This window comes from Hyperolius riggenbachi, chromosome 5 (assembly GCF_040937935.1).
Source record: "Hyperolius riggenbachi isolate aHypRig1 chromosome 5, aHypRig1.pri, whole genome shotgun sequence".
Classification (NCBI taxonomy): domain Eukaryota; kingdom Metazoa; phylum Chordata; class Amphibia; order Anura; family Hyperoliidae; genus Hyperolius; species Hyperolius riggenbachi.
Window position 1 is genome coordinate 224,060,528 of NC_090650.1, and position 16,856 is coordinate 224,077,383.

The window sequence follows — 16,856 nt, forward strand, 5'->3', positions numbered from 1 at the left end:
AGTAGTAGGGCTACTAACAGCCCTAACCGTACTTACTATCCTATCAGATAAAGAGCAGCGCATTCTACTGCATTGTTTTTTATCAAAACATCTGGAAATACTTAAAGGGAATATGAAGTGAAAATGTATAAATGTATGTTTATACCTACCATATGTAAAGTTTTTAGTGGTAGGGCTTTTCGGTTTAAGTCCCCTATATTTCCTTGTGGTTTAGGGTCATCCCAAGCTGCTTTGTTAAACCTATGTAAAGGGATGGAATGAAACTTTAAAATTGAACTTTAAATTTAAAAATTTAAAATTGAACTTTAAAATTGATTTTGACAAGGTGAAGCAGAACACAAATTCCAATAAAAAACTGAGCTCTGTTCACATTGACATAATAAATGATCTATTTAGTGGACTGTACGGGAGCCCCGTTCGCAGTTGCGTTGCAGAATAGTTCGGTGTGTCAACTCACTGCCCCGAATACATTAATTAAAGCCGTCTGGAAATTTGGGCGCCTAGTAAGGCTGAGTAATACCGATATTTTACATTAAAAGTGTAAAATATCGGTATTAAATACCAATATACTACTGTGGCCAAACCTAACCCTACTCTCATAACAGAACCTCCCACCCAACGCCTAACCCTTACCCCTCCCCCCCTGCACACTATCTGCCCGCACATACTTCCTGCCTAAATCGAACCCCCCACCCCCTGCATATCATGTAGGAGCTAAACCGGTGGTGTCGCTGCTATGGTGGAGCAGCAGCAGCCAATGGATGGATGGATGGATGGAGCCAACATCCAGCAAGGCCAAAGGTTTCCCGATCAGAGTGATGTCTTCCTACCTCAGCGGAGCCCTGATCTCCTGGGCAGTAGCGGTAGACTCCACACGGCCTGTACCTGCAAAGACAACAGACCTAGGCAGTGCCAAGGGGAAAAACTTCAGGTCCAGGACTCCCCACAATGCGCACCAGCGTCCCAGGCTACACTGGATCACACTGCACACCTTCAGGGGAAAACAAGGTGAACTGGTATGGAAAAGGGAAGAAAAACAAGAAAAGGCCAGAATCCTGTGGCCATGGCTGCCAATGAATGCACCATCTTCCTGAACGACTGTTGTTAGATTGTTATGGTTGTTAGGTTGACATTTTCGTTTTCTTTTCCAAAGGAAACAGGAAAAAAACTACTTTTTTATGTTTTGTTTGTTTTGTTTTTTAAGAGGAACTTCAACCCCAGAATGAACGTCATCACAATCAATAGCTGATATGATACCCCCTTTCCCACAAGAAATCTTACCTTTTATCAAATAGATCATCATGGGCATCGGTATGGTCGATATTGTGGTGAAACCCCTCCCACAGTGTGATGTTCCTGCCATGGCCCTGACAGTTTCCTGTCTATGAACTTCGTTGCATCGTGGGAAATAAGGGTAGCCATACACTGGTCGATAGCCACCAGATCGACCGACAGATGGATCCCTCTCTGATCTAATCTGATCACAGAGGGATCTATTGGCTGCCCATACACTGCACACAGATTTGAATTGATTTCAGCATGAAATCGATTCAAAACTTGTGGAGCCACCACTACCGCCTGCCTTGCCGCACCCAGGTCATTCCTGCTGCCCCGGCCAGCAGCAATAACATTACCTATCAATAACATTACCTGAACTTCTGCTTGTCACAGGCCACACAGGAAGTAAAGAGGATATGGAGAAGAAGGCCAGCTATAAGAAGCAACAGCAAGGACCCCGGGACTCGCGCCGGCTGGACAGGTAATGTTATTGCTGCGCTGGTTGTCACCAAATCGAACGCCGTTAGCGATGCGCTTCCGTCAGGACTGATTGACTGAATCGACCGATGTTGGATGGCAATCGGTTGATCGGTCAGCGTTTTCTTTATCAATTTCACAGCAGATTCGATCACATTGATCGAATCTGATGTATATCGGTGGGAATTCGAGCCAGTGTTAAGTACCTTAAAGTGAACCTTAAGCCTACCCAAAAAAATGAGATTTACTCACCTGGGGCTTCCCTCAGCCTCCTGTAGCTGATCGGTGTCCTCGCAGCCCCGCTCCGATGCTCCTGGACCCGCCGGCGACCACTTCCGGTTTCGCCATCACCGGCCGACAGGCATGGGAACGCGAGTGATTCTTCGCGTTCCCAGCCACAATTGCGCCCCCTATACTGCTATTGCGTCAAGGAAGGCCGCAATAGCAGTATAGGGGCCCTTGCCGCAATAGCAGTATAGGGGGCGCAACTGTGGCTGGGAACGCGAAGAATCACTCGCGTTCCCATGCCTGTCGGCCGGTGACGGCGAAACCGGAAGTGGTCGCCGGCGGGTCCAAGAGCATCGGAGCGGGGCTGCGAGGGCACCGATCAGCTGCAGGAGGCTGAGGAAAGCCCCAGGTGAGTAAAACTCATTTTTTTGGATAGGCGTAAGTGTCCCTTTAAGTTTCCAACTGCCAAGCAGTATCTCCTTCCATGCATAGAACTCTCAGTAAACAAACATTCCGCATTGATCACCTGATAAGACTGAAGATGCTGCCACCTTGATAAATTTCAGAATGTGAATTCTATTCTGCAGAGGTGATATAGTGCAGAGGGGAAATACAGCGTGTTTTCAATAAATCAAAATTCAAAAAAGAAAAGGAACAAGACAGGTCCACAAAAATACCAAACGACTCAAAAAATATCAACAGTAAATGTCTTTATTATACAAAACAAGCAACATTAAAATAATTTAAAAACAACCATCTCGTGGGATATGAATAAATGCATGATAAACAATAAATATTATATCAAAGAATGCATCTCCAACCCTGCCACCTGGTGGGAGTATTAAGGTAAAGCATCAGTCATGATAGTAAAGTGCTAAGTGCATAACTGTCGTCCTGCATGTAGTCATATGTAATAAACAGTAAACAGTGAAGTACCAGGCTCAAATAAAAGTGAGTAGCAAATGGGGAAGAGAAGAAAAGTGAAGCAGATAATAGGGTGCAAATAGGTAAACGTGCACATATAATGAGAGCTATTGGCTCAAGAACCTTGGAGAGAAACAGGAAAAAGGTGAATAAATCATGAGGACCTACAACCCAGTGAATCACCAGCAGAGGCTGGTGTCTGAAGTCAAAGAATGGTGTGAGTGGAACAAATACGGTAGAGAGCCACTGCAAAAATCAACCCTTTTAGACAATACCAGTTGCCTGCAATCCTGCTGATATTTTATATATCAGCAGTGTCTGAATCACACACCTGAAACAAGCATGCAGCAAATCCAGTAAAACATCTGCTCTGCATGCTTGTTCAGAGTCTATAGGCTTGATTCACTAAGTTGTACTATTAAGCAGCGTACCTTAAAACAAACTGTAAATAGTTTTTAAACACAATATTTCACTTACCTGGGGCTTCTGCAAGTCCCCAGCAGCCACCCTGTCCTGCGCCGGTCCTGCCCGAGCCTCCGCTCTCCCACCGCCGTTCCGTTCTGTTCCTAGACTTCTAAGTCGATGCCAGCGCGGCTCTGGCCAAGTGTATATTTTCTTCGCGTTCCCCTCTGCAATAGCAGGGGACACAAAGAAAGGATACGCGTGGCCAGAGCTGTGCAGACGCAGTGGCCCGAAACCGAAAGCAGCTAGCTGCGGGAAAACAGAGGCTCAGGCAGGACCAGAGCGGGACAGGACGGCTGCTGGGGGCTTGCAGAAGCCCCAGGTAAGTGACACTGTGTTTAAAAACTATTAACAGTTCCGCTTTAATGTGAAGGAGCGGCCGCTAATAGTGCATGCCTTACATAGCAGTGCACGCTGCTATTTAAGGAACGTGCCTTCCTTAGATAGGAGCGTGCCTTCCTTAGGAGTGTGCCTTACTTAGATAGGAGCATGCCTTCCTATGCATAGTTACTATGTATAGGAAGGCACGCTCCTATCTAAGTAAGGCACGCTCCTATCTATGTAAGGCACGCTTCTAAGGAAGGTAAGGGGCTTACATAGCAGCGAGCGCTGCTATGTAAGGCATGCATTAGCGGCCACCCTTTTTCACATTAAAGTACACTGCTTTAGCATTGCAGCAAGCCCTATAAGTCTTAGAGGCAAAGATTCAAGGCAAATTGCCTGGCTGTCCTGTTCATCCTTTTCCACTGAGACTCTTTTATTTATAGACCGGAGTTACCAAGCAGCTTGGGGTGACCCAAACCACTAGGAATGTATAGGGGGCTAAAAGAGACAGCAAAAGCCCTCCTACTAATAAGGAATGCTTGGTGTGATTTGCCTTCTTAAAACAGAAGGAAACTTGCAATCATTCAGCTTTAAGGGAGTTATCAGGCATGTTATAGCAAAATAAGTGCTACTTACCCGGGGCTTCGTCCCAACCCCAAGCTCCCAGCATATCCCTCGCCACAGCTCTGCCGTCAGCCGTTCGCTGCCTCTGCCTCCCGGTCTGCGCTGATGATGTCAGGCCAACCTGGAGGTCAGCCTGTACTGCGCCTGCTTGAGCGGCGCTGTCAATCACCGCCACATGGACCGGAGTGTACTGCGCAGGCACAGAACTAATGCACCTGCGCAGTACGCTCCAGTCCACGTGGCGGTGATTGACAGCGCCGCTCGCGCAGGCGCAAAACAGGCCAACCTCCAGGTCGGCCTGACGTTATCAGCGCGGACCGAGAGGTAGAGGCGGTGAACGGTTGACGGCAGAGCTGCGGCGAGGGACATGCTGGGAGCTTGGGGCTGGACAAAGCTCCGGGTAAGTAGCAATTATTTTGCTATAACATGCCTGATAACTCCTTTAAGTGAACATTTGTGGTAAGTCCTGATCAGGCTGTCTATATGTGTTGTTGATGTGGCTATGTAAAATTTAAAGCTATAGACTTGCTATACACCAGCGATACTGGATGCTAGCCTGGCTTACAGGGGCATGAAGAGATAATTCATTATTCAGTGGTGGTGCATTGTGGGTAACCACAAATGTTCACTTAGGCCTAGTGCACACCAGAGCAGTTGTGCTGCGGTTTGCGATCCGCTTGCGGGTGCGTATCCGCTAGGGTAATGTATTTCAATGGGCTGGTGCACACCAGAGCGGGAGGCGTTTTGCAGAAACGCATACTCCCGGGCTGCTGCAGATTTTGGATTGCGGATGCGTTTCTGCCTCAATGTTAAGTATAGGAAAAACGCAAACCGCTCTGAAAAACGGCACTTCAGAGCGGTTTGCCAGGTATTTTTTGTTAGAGTAGCTGTTCAGTAACAGCTTTACTGTAACAATACATGAAATCTACTACACCAAAAACGCTTCACAAAACCGCAAAATGCTAGCTGAAACGCTACAGAAAAATAAGAAAAAGCGTTTTAAAATCTGCTAGCATTTTGCGGATCTGCTAGCGGTTTTTGGTGTGCACCAGGCCTTAGAACTGAATTATTGCAAGTTTCCTTCTGTTTTAAGAAGAAAAATCACATATAGTTATAGACCAGGGGTAGGGAACCTATGGCTCGTGAGCCACATGTGGCTCTTTTGATGGCTACATCTGGCTCACACACAAATCAGTAGGGGTTGATTCACTAAGCTACACTGCTCAAGCAGCGTAGCTTAGTATGGCAGCGCAAGTAAAGTTTTCAAAGTAGGCATGCTACTGCTGTAGCATGCACTACTAACTTACTTGAGCTGCCCCAAAATGAATGGCTGCTCCAATTGTCCAATTGTCCCACTCTGGATCCTGTCAGGTCCAGTGACTTTGGAGGACGAGATCCCCACACTTTTATTGGCCCAATAGGCTGCCTGTCACTTGACAGGCAGCCTATTGGGCCAAAGTGCGGTGATTTCGTCCTAAAAAGTGAATCAACCTCCAAGTCAGATAGCTAATTGTACAAGCTGTTAGTCAGTATTTCTCCTGTCTCTCGGGGAAATTGCTGATGTTGCTGAAATCCAAGAGAAGTTAAAGACGTGTCTGACACTTCCATTGCCTAGCGGATCAACTTTATACACACTACCATGGCAACAGGGCTGTGAGCCCTACTGTCCTAGTTGAAAACATATTGTATGGCTCTCACGGAATTACATTTTAAAAAATGTGGCGTTTACGACTCTCTCAGCCAAAAAAGTTCCTGACCCCTGTTATAGACCCTGAACAAGCATGCAGATCCGTGTAAATGTTTTTGTATGTCTGTATGTATGCATTGTGTGTATATACTTATTTAATTACCGGTAATTAAAGTTCGAGGCACTTGGCATAATCATGTTTGGGGGAATATTTTTTTTAATTACGTTGTGTGTGCAGATACATTGTCTACTTAACACACTATGCAATGCCTGGAGAGCAGCACCTCAGGTGTATGAAACCTGATTGTAAGCTGGTGCCAAAAGTCTCGGCCGGACTGCTCACACGGCCCTGGAAACATCCACTCCAGGGCCGTGAAGTGGATGTTTCCAACATCCACTTCCATGTAGTGTGGAACAAATGCACTACATGTTACGGACTGTAGTCCTTCCTCAGGTGTTTTACACCTGATGAAAGACTATGGTCCTTAACATGTAGTGTACTTGTTCCACAATACACAGCAAGTGATTTGCAGCCAGTCTACTTAAGTTATCGGGGGGGGGGGGGGGGGGACACTTTGCCTAATTATGTTCTATAGAGAGATATACTGCCTAATTATGTTGTTTGGTGGGACATGATGCCTAATTATGTTATTTTGGGGTCACTCCTCATAATTATTCTATTTGTGAGGGATATGCAAGCCCTCACTGCAAGCTAAATTCCAGGCTGCTTTTTTTAGTTAGTTAAGCTATGTAAGCAACGCATGCTCCTTTAAATGCCAAGCACTACTATGAAATATCATGATTACTATATTTCACTAGAGTGGCCACTACTATGTTAATTGACATAGTTACTATGTTAATTACATAGTAACTATGCTAATTAACATAGTAGTGGCCGCGCTAGTGAAGTATCTCGTTCGCAATACTTCACAGCAGCAGCTGGCATTTAACCATTTCGGTCTATCTGGACGGAGCCTTTCGCTGCCCCTGAGATCAATGAATGGGAATAGAGATCCCATTCATTGATCTATGTCCCCCTTTCTCTGGAAAGCCGCGATTTTTCTATGTCCCGTGTCGAGAGCGCTCGCTTGCAGGACGGAAAATCAAAAACTCACTGTATTAAAACTACATCTACATTTTTTTTTTTAAATATACACAATAAATTTAATTTAAAATCCCCTGTTTACCTCCTCACTCCAACCCCAAATAAATGTTTAGTTACACAAAAAATTACAATGAAAAAAACAACATAAATAGTTACCTAAGGGTCTGAACTTTTTTAATATGCAAGTCAAGCGAGTATATTACTATACTTTTTCAATTATAAGCTTGTAAATAGTGATGGATGCAAATTGAAAAAATGCACTTTTATTTCCAAATAACATATTAGCGCCATACATTGTGATAGGGACATAATTTAAATGTTATAATAACCGGGACAAATGGGCAAATAAAATACGTGGGTTTTAATTATGGTAGCCTGTAGTATTTTAAAGCTATAATGGCTGAAAGCTGAGAAATAATGATTTTTTTCCATTTTTTCTTAATATTCCCGTTAAAATGCATTTAGAAAAAAATAATTCTTAGCAAAATGTACCACCCAAAAAAAAGCCTAATTGGTGGCGGAAAAAACAAGATATAGATCAATTAATTGTGATAAGTAGTGATTAAGTTATTGGCGAATGAATGGAAGGTGAACATTGCCCGAACGCATAGGATGAAATGACACTGTAGGCTGAAGTGGTTAAAGGAACACATGTTGCTATGTAAGTAACACACATAGGCCTCGATTCACAAAGCGGTGATAACCCAGTTATCACGCCTAAAAGACTTTAGGCGTGATGACCTTTTCACCACTGAGTTATCACCGATTTTTCCTGCTCTTCGCGCGAAGTTACCGCGCGTAAGCGCGTTCGCGCGTACGCGCGTGAGAGCGCGCGCAAAGTCCCATAGGGCTTAATGGGAGCTTCGCGCGAAGCGTCGGGTGTTGCGCGCGCACTTACGCGCGTACGCGCGGCAACTTCACGCGAGTTTCTTCTTATCATGCCTAAAGTGACTTTAGGCGTGATAAGGGCCTTTTCACCACGGTGCTAACACTTTGCACCGCTTGGTGAATCGAGCCCATACAGTAACTAAGGAAAGCACACTATGCTGCAAGAGTAGCATGCAGCCTGCAGTGTTAGGGTGTCTTGCCTTGAACCCTTGGTGGGAGGGAGCACCATTACATTTCATTTCATTACAATGACACTGCTCAGAACGAATAATCTATGGCGTTATTCCTGCAGTCTTATAAATAAATAAGAAGTGTGTGTTACCTGCAGCAGTACTGTCTGTTTTGTTTCACACCTCAATATGTAGTTGCCAGTAAGTATAATATGTGACAGAATGTGGGACTAGACAACCAAGCTATTGGATACTAGCTATTCAGGGCTCACATTTCACCGCTATACTCTGGTTTCTGTATTAAGTCATTTCCCTTGGCTACTGTATTACAAACATGCATAAATTGTGGGCAAGGACATTATTTTTATTGTAAACTACTACTATACTGTATGTACCATATGTTTACTTGCAGTTCAGCTATTCTGTGACAATCATGATGCTTGTGTTTTTTGTCTGCAATAATGTGTCCAAAATAGCTCACCGACAGATTTCTTTCAGGACTTTTGCCTAGTAATGCATCTGTGTAGCAGCCAGCTGCAAACTGTCACCCAGGGCATCGAGTCCCGATCTCTGCGAGTGACAGAAACTTTGTGTGTGTATGCAGCTTTATAACATACCTGAACTGGCGTTACATGATGAGATAAACATGTAGTACTCAGCCTGCTTAGAACCTTCCTTTGTCCATATTTTATTTTGATGTATTCAAAGAGCTAAGGTGCCCATACACCTGTCGATCTGCCAGCAGATCAACCATCAGAGATGGCCCGAGCGATTCGCCGGCGAACGGTTCCAGGCGAACTTCGGGTGGTTCGCTTTTGCCGGCAAAGGCGAACCTTCCCGGAAGTTCGATTCGTCCCATAATGCTCTATGAGGGTCAACTTTGACCTTCTACATCACAGTCAGCAGGCACATTGTAGCCAATCAGGCTACACTCAGCCCTGGAGCCACTCCCCACCTTATACAAGGCAGGCTTCGACGGCCATTACACTCATTCGTGTGCCTGCTATAGTCAGAATAGGGCGAGCTGCTGCAGATTGTTTCTCCTAGGGAAAGATTAGTTAGGCTCTTGGCTTGTTAGCTTTCTCCTAGGTGAATCTTATTGCTTTAAAAGCACCCCTCAACAGCTCTTTTCAGAGCTAATCCTGTTTGTGTGATCTATTTTTTTTCTTCCGTGTGTCAAACTGACACTTGTGTTGCATAGACAGCCTTGATAATTCATACTGTGTGTGTGCCACTGCCAGCAGCCCAGCAGCACATTCAGTGACTACCTGTGTGTGTGACAGGGAGCTGCACATTGTAACACCCAGTACTGCATATACCTAGTACCTGTTGTGTTTAGGTAACCCACCTCTTCACTGCATATACCTACCTTTGTGTTCAGTGAACCAACCTCACTGCATATACCTACTTTTGTGTTGAGTGAACTCACCTCACTGCATATAACTACCTTTTGTGTTGAGTGAACCCACATCACTGCATGTAACTACCTTTTGTGTTGAGTGAACCCACCTCACTGCATATACCTACCTTTGTGTTGAGTGAACCCATCTCACTGCATATACCTACCTTTGTGTTGAGTGAACCTACCTCACTGCATATAACTACCTTTTGTGTTCATTGAACCCACCTCACTGCATCTAACTACCTTTTGTGTTGAGTGAACCTACTGTGATGCTGTCGATATGACATATCGAATGCGTCATGGAGTTACGAACGCCAGTTTCTTCGCAAACCAACCAAACTGACATTTGTTGGTTTAAACCCCCTTTTTTTCTCTTACTCTCTGGCTGCTAACAAACCTTGGCTCTTTGGTTGCTTCTAATTACAAAATCTTTCACCTGCATGGGACCGGGTGTTTCCTGGCCTTATGTGGCCCCCTAGAGAGTTTATACGCTCATCCATCAGATGAAGGGTAGATATCAGCTGACAGAAGCTCATAAATTGCAGTTTTCTCCAGTCTGATCGGCCCCAGTCTCAGCAGGAGATCTGACACCTAGCCTGCTGCCTGAGCTTCAAAAGACTTCTGACCTTAGGAAAACCTTTCTGTGATCTCACAAATATGAAATCCATCTTTTGTCATAAAGATGATTGTCCAAATAGGCAATGGCCTTTAGAACCCGCTTATTATGAAATTCGGAACCAACCACACAATTGGATGTTTCTGAATTACAGGTAAGCCCTGCCAAAGCAGAGATATGCATTTTGGGGTCACCGTTCACTCTAAACCCCCCAAGTTTGATATCATTGTTATCGTTAAATTCTGATCGCCCTGAAAATGTTATTAGATTTAATATAACCTGTATGGTTTGAAGATTAGCACACCTATCATGACTCAGCCATATTTTGGTGTTCATGCAAGGGGCGGGTAGATCTCCTGTTCCAAAGAGGTGTGTGATCCACGCCCCCTAACCCCTCCTTGCTGGAGTGGGGGCTATAACCACAGAGAGCCCAGAAAGCTCTGTGTCCTTTAACTTTTCATCTGACGTCGAAGTAACATCAAATCGACCCGCCCGCAGGACACGGGCCCCAAAACCGCCATCTTGGACTTTACGCCAAAGACTTGCGATTGCCGAATGGACTACCAATAACGGTATTTGAACTGTATACTCAGACATTCTGTTTCTTCTCTTCTCTATGTCAAATCAATCTGTTCTAAAATAAGCTGTGTGTATGTAGTTTAGAAATAAACTAACGATTTTTTATCGTTCAGTCGTGTGCCTGTTCTGGTCATCTGATTGCTGCTATAATGAATCTGCCCTCTGAAGAGTCAGTCATACTACCGCATTGTTTTATGATTTGCTTATAAATTGTTGGTTTGCTAGCCTAGGTTGTAAATAACCGTTTCTTCCTTCTAGGATTAGCTAGTACCAGATTTCCTGTGCGAAATCGATAACTTTCGTTTCTCGATTGTAAATACAATTCGAGATTGCATCATATAGGGACCCAGTAATCTTTCTTTAACGTCACATTGCTCACAGTCTTTAAGCCGTCGGAAGTGACTATTCCCCGAACGGTGACTGGAGTACGTTGAACGTGATTGGGCTGGCTACTGTATTATGATAGCGGGAGTCTCTTTCCTCCCTACTGAACGGAAAGAGTGGTTGCAGTGTATTTACCCGATTTCCAGTGCGAAATCGATATTTTTAGTTTACCGATTGTATATACAATCAGAATTGTACATGTATGGGCACCTCCAACCAATCTTAACCGTTTACTACGCACACAATGAATTTGCCTCCAGCAGTCTCTAGTGCATGAGACCTGCATGGCAACAGTGGGCTAGTAATACGGGATTGGTGGATGTTTGTCCCATTACATATTGTCAGCAGCTGTGTGACCAATCTTTATGATCAGTCTGTTCACCGTACTTCCTGCGTATGCTAACGGGAGCAGATTAGACGGGATTGGCACACTCTGTCGCATATTCTTTCACCCTCTGACGATCCAGCAACCGGTCTTTGTTGTCCGTCTGCACCCGTACTTCCTGCGTACGCTAACGGGAGCAGATCTCGACAGGATCGCGGGGCTGGATTGTCACACCTACCTCACTGAATATACCTACCTTTGTGTTGAGTGAACCCACCTCACTGCATCTAACTACCTTTTGTGTTGAGTGAACCCACCTCACTGCATATACCTAGCAGTTGTGTTCAGTGAACCCACCTCACTGCATATACCTACCTTTGTGTTCAGTGAACCCATCTCACTGCATATAACTACCTTTTGTGTTCATTGAACCCACCTCACTGCATATAACTACCTTTTGTGTTCATTGAACCCACCTCACTGCATCTAACTACCTTTTGTGTTCAGTAAACCCACCTCACTGCATATACCTAGCTGTTGTGTTGAGTGAACCCACCTCACTGCATCTAACTACCTTTTGTGTTCAGTGAACCCACCTCACTGCATATACCTACCTTTGTGTTCAGTGAACCCACCTCACTGCATATAACTACCGTTTGTGTTCATTGAACCCACCTCACTGCATCTAACTACCTTTTGTGTTGAGTGAACCCACCTCACTGCATCTAACTACCTTTTGTGTTGAGTGAACCCACCTCACTGCATCTAACTACCTTTTGTGTTGAGTGAACCCACCTCACTGCATATACCTACCTTTGTGTTCAGTGAACCCATCTCACTGCATCTAACTACCTTTTGTGCTCAGTGAACCCACCTCACTGCATATACCTAGCTGTTGTGTTGAGTGAACCCACCTCACTGCATATACCTAGCTGTTGTGTTGAGTGAACCCACCTCACTGCATATAACTACCTTTCGTGTTGAGTGAACCCACCTCACTGCATCTAACTATCTCTTGTGTTCAGTGAACCCACCTCACTGCATATACCTAGCTGTTGTGTTGAGTGAACCCACCTCACTGCATATACCTAGCTGTTGTGTTGAGTGAACCCACCTCACTGCATATACCTAGCTGTTGTGTTGAGTGAACCCACCTCACTGCATATAACTACCTTTCGTGTTCAGTGAACCCACCTCACTGCATCTAACTACCTTTTGTGCTCAGTGAACCCACCTCACTGCATATACCTAGCTGTTGTGTTGAGTGAACCCACCTCACTGCATATACCTAGCTGTTGTGTTGAGTGAACCCACCTCACTGCATATAACTACCTTTCGTGTTGAGTGAACCCACCTCACTGCATCTAACTACCTCTTGTGTTCAGTGAACCCACCTCACTGCATATACCTAGCTGTTGTGTTGAGTGAACGCACCTCACTGCATATAACTACCTTTGTGTTGAGTGAACCCACATCACTGCATCTACCTAGCTGTTGTGTTCAGTGAACCCACCTCACTGCATATACCTACCTTTGTGTTCAGTGAACCCATCTCACTGCATATAAATACCTTTTGTGTTCATTGAACCCACCTCACTGCATCTAACTACCTTTTGTGTTCAGTAAACCCACCTCACTGCATATACCTACCTTTGTGTTCAGTGAACCCACCTCACTGCATATAACTACCGTTTGTGTTCATTGAACCCACCTCACTGCATCTAACTACCTTTTGTGTTGAGTGAACCCACCTCACTGCATCTAACTACCTTTTGTGTTGAGTGAACCCACCTCACTGCATCTAACTACCTTTTGTGTTGAGTGAACCCACCTCACTGCATATACCTACCTTTGTGTTCAGTGAACCCATCTCACTGCATATAACTACCTTTTGTGTTCAGTGAACCCACCTCACTGCATCTAACTACCTTTTGTGCTCAGTGAACCCACCTCACTGCATATACCTAGCTGTTGTGTTGAGTGAACCCACCTCACTGCATATACCTAGCTGTTGTGTTGAGTGAACCCACCTCACTGCATCTAACTACCTTTTGTGTTCAGTGAACCCACCTCACTGCATATACCTACCTTTGTGTTCAGTGAACCCACCTCACTGCATATAACTACCGTTTGTGTTCATTGAACCCACCTCACTGCATCTAACTACCTTTTGTGTTGAGTGAACCCACCTCACTGCATCTAACTACCTTTTGTGTTGAGTGAACCCACCTCACTGCATCTAACTACCTTTTGTGTTGAGTGAACCCACCTCACTGCATATACCTACCTTTGTGTTCAGTGAACCCATCTCACTGCATATAACTACCTTTTGTGTTCAGTGAACCCACCTCACTGCATCTAACTACCTTTTGTGCTCAGTGAACCCACCTCACTGCATATACCTAGCTGTTGTGTTGAGTGAACCCACCTCACTGCATATACCTAGCTGTTGTGTTGAGTGAACCCACCTCACTGCATATAACTACCTTTCGTGTTGAGTGAACCCACCTCACTGCATCTAACTATCTCTTGTGTTCAGTGAACCCACCTCACTGCATATACCTAGCTGTTGTGTTGAGTGAACCCACCTCACTGCATATAACTACCTTTGTGTTGAGTGAACCCACATCACTGCATCTACCTAGCTGTTGTGTTCAGTGAACACACCTCACTGCATATACCTAGCATCCCCCCGAGATGGACAAAATGGAAAAACCAGGTAGAGGAAGAGGTAGAGGCAGACCGAGAGGAAGGCCACCTGGCACCGGCAGGTCTGTGCGAGGTCGTGTTGATGTGATTTCGTGCGGCCCTGGCCCAAAGTACAGTACTCAGAAGAAGGCACATGCCATCACTTCCCAAGATTGTCAGGACGTGGTTGACTAACACAGAACACCTCATCTCCCGCAGCCACCAGCGCTACTACAAGCACCACATCCGCTGCATTTGACACTTCGCAGGAGTTATTTGGTGTGGAAATCACTGAATCACAGCCAATACTGCTACAACAAGATGAGGGCGCTAAGCAAATTACACCACCTTACACGTCTGAGTTAGGTGGCGATAGTATGGACGTGTAACGATTGGGGAATATTTCCGTGGCCAGCGCTCAGGATGTGCGCTCACACTACGGAAATCCTCCACAAACGTCTGAATAACAGAACCCAGCTGTGGTGCAATGCACCTGTAGAGGGGAATTCTCACCAGCAGATGGAGCTGTGGAGTGCAGAGGAACACAGCCTCCACACTGCCACAGATGCCAGATGGGAATTGTACGAGTTGAAGCAATGCAGGGCAAGATAGCCCTTAGAGAGAGAGAGAGCACAGGGACAGAATGTATGTGTGTCCACCAATCTAGTCGCCATCTGGCGATGGTGAACACACAACAACGGAATCAAGTGGGAATGCAATCGCAAGAGGGGCGATTGCCAACAGTGACACAAGACCGACTATAGACAGAGCACAAGTGTAGCAAGAAAGACACAGCAAATAACAATGATCAGAACGCCAAGGAAAATAACAAACGTACTCGCTAAGCGCGGTCGCCGCACGAAAAGCACAACAGCAACAAAGCACACTAATGGCGCGGTCTCCGCACGAAATGCGCAACAGAGACAAAAGACGCCATCCCTAACTAACCAATGTAACACGAAAATGAATAGAGAACGCGAACGCTTGCTAAATGGTTACCTCACTGAGCCTACAGCAAGCGTTCGTTCCAGACAAGACAGACAGAAGGAGTAACCAGTAGCAACCGCAGCTCTGGCCTACACTCTCAGACAGAGTACAGAAGGAACCACCGCCACTACCGCTAGGGCGAATGCGATCCAGACAGACAAACAGATGAAGTAACCAGTAACAACCGCTGCTCTGGCTTGCACCCCTAAGACAGAATACAGAAGGAACCACCGCCACTACCGCCAGGGCGAATGTGATCCAAACAGACAGAACGATTTCCTGTCGACCGCCGCTGGCGACAAGACAATCGCAACAGATAGACAGTACAAGGCAAAACAGATAATACAACCTGACTACGCTAGAAGGAATGCAAGGAGCACTCCCAAAGGGTAACTACTCTAAGCTAGCAATAATAGCCTACTATGAGCAGAGGGCTGAGACTTTCAGGCAAGTTAGCAGGAACAAACCATCATGACCATGGGAGAAAATGGTATTTATACTGCAAGCCATCAACGGAAGCAGCTAAGCAATTTGCATGCCAAGTGGATGCAAATTCCTCACCAGAACAGCAGCTCAGCAAGTTGCAGAGTGAAGACAGGTCTTCTTTCCAGGGACCTGCAATGCTCAGAACTACAAAAAGGTCAAAAATCTGTCTGCCTATGCAGACAGCTGAGCAGATCATTACAGGACATAACGTGTGAGGAGGGGGATGATGAAGTACCTGGTGTTGGTGCAGTTTTGGAGGTGTCTGAGGAAAGCGAAGCTGCGCAGGAGGATTATGATGACGATTATACGGATGCCACGTATGTTCCCAATAGAGGGGGTGACCAGGGGGATAGTTCAGAGGGGGAGTCAGAGAGGAGTAGGAGGAGACGAGTCCATGAAAGAAGCAGAGGGAGCTCATCCTCAGAAACAGCTGGGGGCAGTGTCCGGCGCCATGTATCACCAGCTATGGACAGCCAGCTAACATGCCCTTCAACATCAGCTGCTGTTGCCACCATAGTCCCATCACCCCAGGGGGGCTCAGCGGTTTGGAAATTTTTTAACATGTGTGTCTCAGATTGGAGCAAAGCCATCTGTTGTCTCTGCCAGCAAAAATTGAGCCGTGGAAAGGCCAACTCTCACGTAGGGGCAAGTGCCTTACGAAGGCACCTGGAGAAAAGGTACAAACAGCAATGGCAAGAACACCTGAGGAAAAGCAGCACCCAAAAGACAAGCCACCCTCCGCCTCCCCTTCCTATTTCAGGTGCAGTGTCTTCAGCCGCTTTCTCCCTTGCACCTTCACAGCCACCCTCCTCCGCACCGCCTCTGCCCTTGAGCAGTTCCTGCTCCTCTGCCCACAGCAGCCAGGTGTCCGTGAAGGAAGTCTTTGAGCGGAAGAAGCCAATTTCTGCCAGTCACCCTGTTGCCCGGCGTCTGACAGCTGGCGTTGCGGAACTATTAGCTCGCCAGCTATTACCATACAAGCTGGTGGAGTCAGAGGCTTTCCGTAAATTTGTGGCCATTGGGACACTGCAGTGGAAGATACCAGGCCGCAATTATTTTTCAAAAAAGGCCATACCCAAACTGTACCGTGCCGTTGAGAGGCAAGTGGTGTCATCTCTTGCGAAGAGAGTTGGGTCAAGGGTCCACCTGACCACGGATGCCTGATCTGCCAAGCACGGCCAGGGCCGCTACATTACGTACACAGCCCATTGGGTCAACCTGG